Source organism: Prionailurus bengalensis, chromosome B3, assembly GCF_016509475.1.
Source record: "Prionailurus bengalensis isolate Pbe53 chromosome B3, Fcat_Pben_1.1_paternal_pri, whole genome shotgun sequence".
In the NCBI taxonomy this organism is placed as follows: Eukaryota; Metazoa; Chordata; class Mammalia; order Carnivora; family Felidae; genus Prionailurus; species Prionailurus bengalensis.
In genome coordinates this window covers 29999950-30009428 of record NC_057355.1, presented here as the reverse complement: position 1 = coordinate 30009428, position 9479 = coordinate 29999950, and positions in this window count along the sequence as shown.

The window sequence follows — 9479 nt, the reverse complement described above, 5'->3', positions numbered from 1 at the left end:
AGTAAGTGCAAGGTAAACTTTGACTAGCTTCTGATGTGATTCCAATTACAAAGGTTAGGATAAAAGGTATTATAGAAGTTCTTCCGGTCTCAAGGGCTCGACAGGTGGGGGTTTTGGGGCAAAGCGAATCTAACGATATCTAAAGAGGCAGTGGTGAACACAAATGTCTGAGTATCAGAACACTTGGGTTCTGTCTTCCCTCAGCCCCTAAACAGGCTGCTTTTCCTCCTTGTGCCTATTTTTTTCCTCTGTTGCAAAAGGATTGGTTTAGCTCTGAGGATCTTAATTTGAGAATTTAGGGCTGCTAAGGGTTCCTAAATGGTGTGATAATCTCAAAATCTCATGCAAAATTGTGTGCATATGTACATTTCTGGGGAGGAGGTCTATAGTTTTGCTTTCATCAGAGTCTCAAAAAGATCCATGGTAGCAACACTTGTAGAAGTTTCTAAACAACTCTTCATCTCTTAAATGCACAATTTTATGATCTTGGCAGTCAGAATTGTTAGAGGGCAGATTACAGTAACGACCTGTGCTTAAGAGAGGCAAGAATGATGCATTGTCGTTATTTGTAATTAATCCATTTTATTCAGGGAAAAATAAGTATCTAAAATAAGCAGCCTGTTCATAAAAAAAAAAAAGGCATTATGAGAATCTGGAGATCAACTTTCTTGACCTATAAAAGTCATAGCACATAGCAAATTTGTTTTTATTTGTATTCAAAGTATAATTTATATATAGTACAGTGCACAAATCTTATGTGTACAGCTCAATGAACTTTTAAATATATATGCACCTTTGAAACGTGCCTGGCACCCCAAAAAACTCCCTCCTGCTTCCTAGATATCATCTCTGCTAAATGTAGTTACTATTCTGACCTCTCTCATCATAGATAAGTTTTGGCTATTCTCATCATAGATAAGTTTTGGCTATAAAGATGACATCATATAGCATTAAAAATTACTAATCATATGCCCTTCTGCCCTGCTGGAAAGCAGTATGGTGCCATGGAAAGAACACAGACAATCTTGGAATCACACATACAGAGTTTGAATCTTCAGTATCCATAGCTTACTCCCTATGTAACCTTGAAAATGGCTTAATCTTGTTTTTGACCCTGTAGAAGAATGGAGTAATATAAAACTGATAAGTTTTGTGTGATAAGTATATTAAATAATCTATATATCTGATCCATAGAAGGAGCTTAAGTTTTTTACTTTCCTTTCTTTTTCCCTGGAGAATTCCTACTCAACCTTCCAGACCCAACACAAGTGTTTCCTAAATGAGGTCTTTTCCAACTCCCTGACAACCAAAATTTTTAATCTCTTAGGTCTCCTCAATGTTTCCTCATTGTCCCAACATTGTACATATGTTCTTTGGTACAGCATTTAGCACAATCTACTGTGACTATTTGTTGACACTACTACAAGAACATGGGAGCCTTGAGGTCAGGAAATGTGTGATTGTGCCTGTATTTCACTAGTGTCCCTACTAGTAAGAGGAGCTCAATAAATTTTTGTGGAATGAATGAATTCTGCTGTAGTGACATTCTTTTAGAAGTATGGAGATAGGAGAGTTAGAAGGGGACATTTATAGATTTCCTCTTGAGTTGGGTAAAATGTGTGTTATGATGACAGTGGCTTAAAAAACAAAGCAATTCTTAACGTACATAGTGTGGGCATTTGTGTTATAAGCCAAGGTCCATGGAAATGAGTGATTTTTGGCACAATAAACAACTTAAGTGGAAAAGCCAACAAATTCCATGAATTTGTAGCTTTTCCAAAGTTGGAAGACACAGGACAAAAGAACAGACTATAGGGCAGTGAATGAAGGAACAACTTAGACTGAATGATCACACAATTACAGGGATTTTGTCAGTTGTTTAATCTTTTATTAGTCTTTTGAGGAGAGGGGATGTGAAAATTCCAGGGTCACAGTAGAGTCCTAGAAGGTGACAGAAAATATGAAGGTGGGTAGGAGTGTTATACTACTTAGAAAATATTTTCATTTCCAAGTGTGTAAGTAGTCATAAAATCTTAATAATCTATATAATTCCAAAAAATTCAATGTTATTGTTTCTTACTGAATGAAAGTTCCTTAAATTAAACATGAATTTGTCCCAATGATCAAATGTAATGACAGCTCTGTCCTCAAATAAAAGGCATCCTCTATATCCGGCAATTCACATTTATGGCCCCAGGCCAGTTACACCCATCTCTGGCTCTAAAGGCAGCCCAAGTGGACAGATACTAGTCAGATTCCTTCCCTGATTTGTTCCCTAAATCCATAGGGTGAATGCATATCTTGGTTGACCTGGCATAATTGTTAATCATGTCCCCTTTCACTCTCAAAAGTTCCAGAATGGGGTGATAAATTATAATGTCACCGTACCTTTGGGCCCCACACTCAAACTGTCCAGCCCCCTCTCAGTACCCCTCCCCAAGTCCCAGTCTTTATTAAGCCTCAGAACCCTTTCCCACACTCTATTCCTCAGGTTCTCAACAATAGGTCCTTGAAGGCTTAGTCAAACACAGTGGCAGTAAAAATAATGAGTACAAAGAAGGAAGGGATGAAACTTAGCTGAAGAAGGCAGTGAGACAAGGAACCAGAAGAGTAAGATTGTGGACTAAAACAGGAGTTTTAATGAATTATAATAGAATTCATTTTCTTTAGGCATTACTAAACCAGCCTGAAGACAATTTTGTCAGAGGAAATCCAAAACTGTTATGAGCAGAGTGGCTTCTCTGAAAGACAGTACTTCCTGAATGTATAAGTTTTGGGTGATTATAGGATGAAAACTCAGGATTGCTTTATAGTCACACCATGCATGCAAGCCCTACATGTTCTCAGATCCAACCAACAAAGAGAAAATACAGTTGCTATGATTGCAGCTCCATCACAAGATGGTGTTCTGGGACTTGTGAATGATTTGGGCTTCAGTTTTTTAGATTCAAGATCAAACTCAGGTCTGTGGGCCTTTGAGGTTGATTTCTGTTAAAAAAAAAAAAAAAGGCTTGTACTGCAATGTAGTGCAGAAACAAAGGATATATATAATGCATGCTTGTTTATTTTAGGAAAGTCAGTATATACAAATAAGCAAAAAAAAATGATCACAAATCACATTCTTATAAATAACTGCTATTAACATTGGTGTTTAACTTTCGAGAGTTTTTCTGTATGTGTTATACATATTTTTGAAGGCAGATATGCTTTATGCAAAACTAAGATACAAAGGAAGGTACTACTGTCAATGAAATAGCTTAAAGAAACAGAGGAGCATAGCCTAGAATGTCCTACAAGGTCTGGGGACAAGGTAAAAATCCTCACCAAATATGTGCATTCCATCTCAGGAATTTCTTTGTGTCAGTTCTCTGTAATGAACTTTTGCCTGATATGCTTTTCCTTATTTTCTCCCTTTCTTGTTGCATGTCTTCACCTCCCACCACAAATGCTGCTTGGCCTAGATCCATCTCACCTCTATGAACATATGCTTTGGAATTGAGTATAACAAACTAGACCTTTGAATCTCCTCCAAAATATGGCTCCTGGTCTCTATCCTTACATTTTACTCATAATACCCAAAGTGAAAGGTATCTCTCATGCCCTCTCTCCCCAGCACTCAGTAGGAGAGTGGAATTGGAATACAAGGGGAAAAGACAGACATGATTGTATCTGTTATTTATTCTGTTACAGAGGCCAGTTCTTGGACTCCTATTCCCCATGTCTCCCCCACCTGGTGCCTTGGGGCAAAAATAATCTGTGTTCTGAAGTTGTTGATTGCAATTTTCTATGTGTATCAATTAGGTAACGTTTGTTCATTGCATAGTATGGATCTTTTATGACTCTACTGGTATTTTGCCTGCTTGTTTTATCAGTTACTGAGAGATATGTTTCATAATCTCCTACTCTGGTTATTTCTCTACTTTTTTAAGTTTTGTCAATTTTTGTCATATATATTTAAAGCTATGTTATTAAGGACGTACAGTTCTGGGGTGTCTGTGTGGCTTAGTTGGTTAAGCATCCAATTCTTGATTTCGTCTCAGGTCATGATCTCTTGGTTTGTGGGTTCAAGCCTTGCATCAGCTCTGTGCTGACAGTGCAGAGCCTGCTTGGGATTTTCTCTCTCTCTCTCTCTCTCTCCCTTTCTCTCCAAATAAATAAATAAATAAATAAATAAATAAATAAAAAGGACATACAACTACATGATTTTTATTATCTTTCTGGTAGGCTGACATTTTGACATTATGAAATGTTATCTTTAGTTTTAAAGCTTTTTGTCACAAAGACTACCTTGTCTGATGTTAGTATAACTACATCAGGGTTCTTTTCATTACTGTTTGCAGGTATACATTTTTCTATACATTTACTTTTAGCCTCATTGTATCTTTATATTTAAGGTGTATTTCTTGAAACAGCAATGGTTGAATATTTATATTTAGTTTTCAAAATTTTTGCCTTCTAATTTACTTATTTTTGATATAGTGACTGAGAGATTGGGTTTAAAACCATCATCTTACTATTTCTTTTCTACCTGTCTGATATGTTCTATGTTCCTTTTTCTTGCCTTTTTAAAATTCATTTTCTTTTCATTATTTTGTTTTTTCTTTTATTCATTTGCTAGTTACACATTGATTTACTGTTCCTTTAGTGTTTGTTATCAAAGAGATTATAACCTTGATCTTTGATTTCTGAAAATTTCTCTAATATAAGATAGGACTTTCACCACTCTCTGAATAGTGCAGGGATCTTAGAATCCTTTAATAACATTTACTACCCATCACATGCCTTAATGCTGTTGTTGTTATGTAGTATAATTCTTTCTACATGTTAGACTCTACAAGATATTGTTGTTGTTGTTGTTGTTGTTGTTGTTGTTGTTGTTGTTATTTCACAAATCAGAGGCGCCTGGGTGGCTCAGTTGGTTGAGCATCGGACTCTTGATTTCGGCTCAGGTCATGATCCTAGTGTTGTAGGATAGAGCCCCACAATCAAGCTCTGCTCTGAGCATGGAGCCTGCTTCAAATTTTCTCTTTCTCCTTCTGACCCTCTCCCCAACTTGCATGCATGATCTCTCTTCCTAAAATAAAAATAAATTTTTTTTAAAAAAATCAATATTTATTACCTACATATTTACCCTAGCAAGTCCCAGGAGGAGAGTCATAGTACAGACCACTTGGGTTCTATAGTAAAGCCATGAGGTCTATAGCAGAGAATTTTCTTTGAAAATAGAGTTAAACTCTATTTTAACCATTTGAAAAGTATCTCTACGTATGCTATTGTGCCTTGGTAAAGAATGAACATCTGGCTATGATGATATTTTGTGAGGATGGTCTCTATCTTTCTTTATTCCTTCAACCAACAATCATTCTGTGGTTCTGGGTCCCCAGGCAGTACAATACATGGGTCTGGGAACCAGAGAGTGGAAGTAGGAGCAGCTCCATTCACTGTCATTCTTAGAAACCCGTTTGAAGAATTTAGGTTTTTTGTCTCCATAACTTTAGGTCTTATGGTTCTGTATATCCTGCTTTCTGGAAAGAGGATACCGATACCAGGAAACAAAGAACCCCACTGAACTTAATACTATGACTGCCTCCTTACTACTTTGGGTTCTTTGTGCCAGTAGAAAGGAGTTATAACCTTGTGAAGGAAATCATGAGGAGACAGGTCTGCTGCTGCACAGTGGGGATAGGCAGAAATGTTTGGCACTTGGGTGATCCACTAAAGAGTCTCTTCGTACTTATGGCAATTTTAACTATAAATGGAACTATTCCTAATAAGTGAATGGTAATCGGGAGCTCAGGCTCCCCAGAGATGAGGATTGGGTCACCTCACCAAACAAACCATGTAGACCAGCAGAAGTACTACCTGCGGATGAGGAGAACCTAGATTGGATGGTAGAGGAGAAAGATGATGAATGTCATCGATGGCCTTGGGTCCCGCTACAGAGGAGAGACTGTAGCTCATCTCACAAAGACTACTTTCTTCTATTTTGCCAGAAATTGTAATTCACCAGAATCCTTGAGAAAGACATGACAGAGTAGAGTGAACCGAATGTGTAAAGCACTCGGATCTGAACGGTACAAGAGGTAGCCTTTGCAGATATCGTTGATGCTCTGCCCAGATCTTCTGAGATCCCTTTTCCCAGTTTGGTTGGGTAGTATCCACTACCCAGCAGCCATAGGTACTTGAAGTAATGCGCCATACCTGCAACTTTCTCTGGAGGATTTCCCTTGTATATTTAAATCCTCTGGGGCTGGAGGTTCCTGGAGTTTGACCAACCTCCCATTTCATAAACTGTGACAAATAATTGATTGGGGGCAAGGGTACAAAAATTCTACTCCCTTGTTTCAAGGCAAGACAAGATCTATAGTGCACTTTATACTTCCCCAGCTTCTTGTAGGATGAGGTTGAAACTAGATTTCACTTGGAATCCCATTATTCCATAGTTCCTTGCCTATCCTGCTTTCCTCCCCCACTTCTCTGTCTCTTCTGAGTGCATTCTCAATAAATTACATGCAAACAAATACCTATTTCAAGGAAGCTTACTTAAAATTTCTCCCAAATGAACTACCTGCACCCAATTCTTTCTCCAGTGTAAGAAAGTAGTCATTTATCCAATTGATATTTAATGAAGACCATATGACCCTAAGTTATTATAGGAAACAACACCTGGACTTCAACTGTTATAAAAACCATTAAACTTGAATCACAGTATATATTGGCATGCATAACTATATTTATACTTTTAAGGCACTTTAACTCACTTTCTTTTTTTTTTTAATTTTTTTTCAATGTTTTTATTTATTTTTGGGACAGAGAGAGACAGAGCATGAACGGGGGAGGGGCAGAGAGAGAGGGAGACACAGAATCGGAAACAGGCTCCAGGCTCTGAGCCATCAGCCCAGAGCCCGACGCGGGGCTCGAACTCACGGACCGCGAGATCGTGACCTGGCTGAAGTCGGACGCTTAACTGACTGTGCCACCCAGGCGCCCCTTAACTCACTTTCTATATGAAAGATTATGTGCATTTGTAGAAACCTCATTAACAATGCAATATGAAAAACTTCAAGATGTGAAATTAGTTTCAAGGGTATAAATTACAGTAACAAGAAAATCCATTTATAGGGAGAACTTTTAGCTTTTAGAGTGGCCTCAGATTAGGTTGAATTTCCTGTCATCTTAGATTTTCAAACACAAGCTGGATGATCACATGGTGAAAACAAAATAAAGGGCTCATCAAGCATCAGAAGCATTGTATTGGTAGCTAGTTGATGCAGATGATCTATCGTTATGATCTATATTCGGGAACTTAAATATAGTATTTTGAACCCTCTGTTGGTTGGAGAAGGATTCAAGTGAGAAATTATTATTTCCAATTATTTACTTTTTCTGTTTTTTTTTTTTAAATTTTGCTTTCTGATACCTAGTACTAAATCCATCATTTGTTTTGTACACTTTTTTTTTTTTAATTTTTTTTTTCAACGTTTATTTATTTTTGGGACAGAGAGAGACAGAGCATGAACGGGGGAGGGATAGAGAGAGAGGGAGACACAGAATCGGAAACAGGCTCCAGGCTCTGAGCCATCAGCCCAGAGCCCGACGCGGGGCTCGAACCCACGGACCGCGAGATCGTGACCTGGCTGAAGTTGGACGCTCAACCGACTGAGCCACCCAGGCGCCCCTGTTTTGTACACTTTTTGCTTTAACCAAATATCATCTTTATAGTAATTACTATGAACTAAAAACATAACCAACACACCAGCCTATGTGATCTTTCAATGAATTGTGTTGGGCAGTGACCATGACTGGAGGTATGGACTGAAAACCATCAGCTTTCTATACCTGTAGATGGCTGAAAACCAGATTTAAATTTCAGTTGTTGAATTTGAGCACTTACTGAATTCATAGCCTTTCTCTCATGTGAAAATTAAAGCATCAATTAGGAAGTAGGATGCTTAGAATTGAAGTGGGATATATGGTAGTCTTTGGATGATTGCTGTCTGATGGTACCATTCAATATCCCTGCCCACCATGCCTTAGACCATACCATCATCCATAGCCCTTAAATATCTTATACACCTTCATGGTATCCCATGTAATATTACTTCTGGAAAAGAAAACACACTTTATGATGAAAGAGTTAAGGCAATGAACTGATATCTATGGGATTTGCTGGTCTTATCATTTATTCCATCACCCAGAAACAAATGGTCTTATAGAGAGGTATGATGGTCTATTGAAAACTAAAATAATGCTGGCCAGAAGATTTTCCAAGGTTAAGGTGCTAGTTTTCAAGGTGTCCTCTAAGTCAGCAGTCAAAATATAGTCTTATTTTCTTTTTCCATTGTAAAAGTATAGGTTCCAAGATGGAAGTGAGAAGTATACCTTTTTTTTTAAGTTTATTTATTTATTACATTTTTTTAATGTTTATTTATTTGTGAGAGTGAGAGTGAGAGAGGAAGAGAGAGAGCACAAGTTGAGGAGGGCTAGAGAGAGAGAGGGAGACACAGAACCTGAAGCAAGCTCCAGGCTCTGGTTGTCATTACAGAGCCCGATGCGGGGCTGGAACCCACAAATCGTGAGATCATGACCTGAGCTGAAGTCAGACGCTTAACCTGCTGAGCCACCCAGGTGCCCTTAAGTTTATATATTTATTTTGAGAGAGAAAGAGAGTGAGCAAGAGAGAGAGCATGCACTTGAGCAGGAGGGGCAGAGAGAAAGGGAGACAGAGAATCCCAAGCAAGCTCCACTCAGTGCAGAGCCCAATGTGGGGCTCAATCGCACCAACCACGAGATCATGACCCAATCTGAAATCAAGAGTCAGACGTTCAACCAACTGAGCCACCCAAGCACCCTGGAAGTGTATCTTTCATACATAACGCAAATTAGAAAAAATGTTGGTTTTCTTTCCATGATCCTTGATGGGCTAGTTTAGAGGTTTTGGTATGCATGAGAGAAATGCTTCTGCCAGAGGCAGGTCCAATTCAGGTCCTCTGAATTGGAAATTAAGACTGCCACCTGGGTGCTTGAAGTTCTTTCTATCACTAGGAAAACAGGTCAAAAAAGGTACTGACTCGGATGATTGATCGTCCCTATCAAGAAGAGATAGTGTCACTGATAAGTGGCAGGGGCTTAACAGACTACAGCTGGGACTCACAGATCTCCTTGGGGTCACCCTTATTACTGCCATGTCCAGTGGCAAAGTAAATGGAAGACTCCAACAATCTTAAGTGGGCAAGACTATCAAAGGCTCAGATCCCTTGGGAATGAAGGTTTGGGTCATTCAAACAAGTAATGAAGCCTGACCAGGTGGAATTGTTGCTCTGGGCAAGAGAACATGAAATGAGTGGTGGAGGATAGAGGTTAGAAATATCAATTCCAGCCTTGTGACTATTTGCAGAAATAAAGCTTATAGAATCTGCCTAATTTTCTCACATGTTCTGCTCTGCATATACTTTAAACTAGTTTTATTTTCTTTTCCA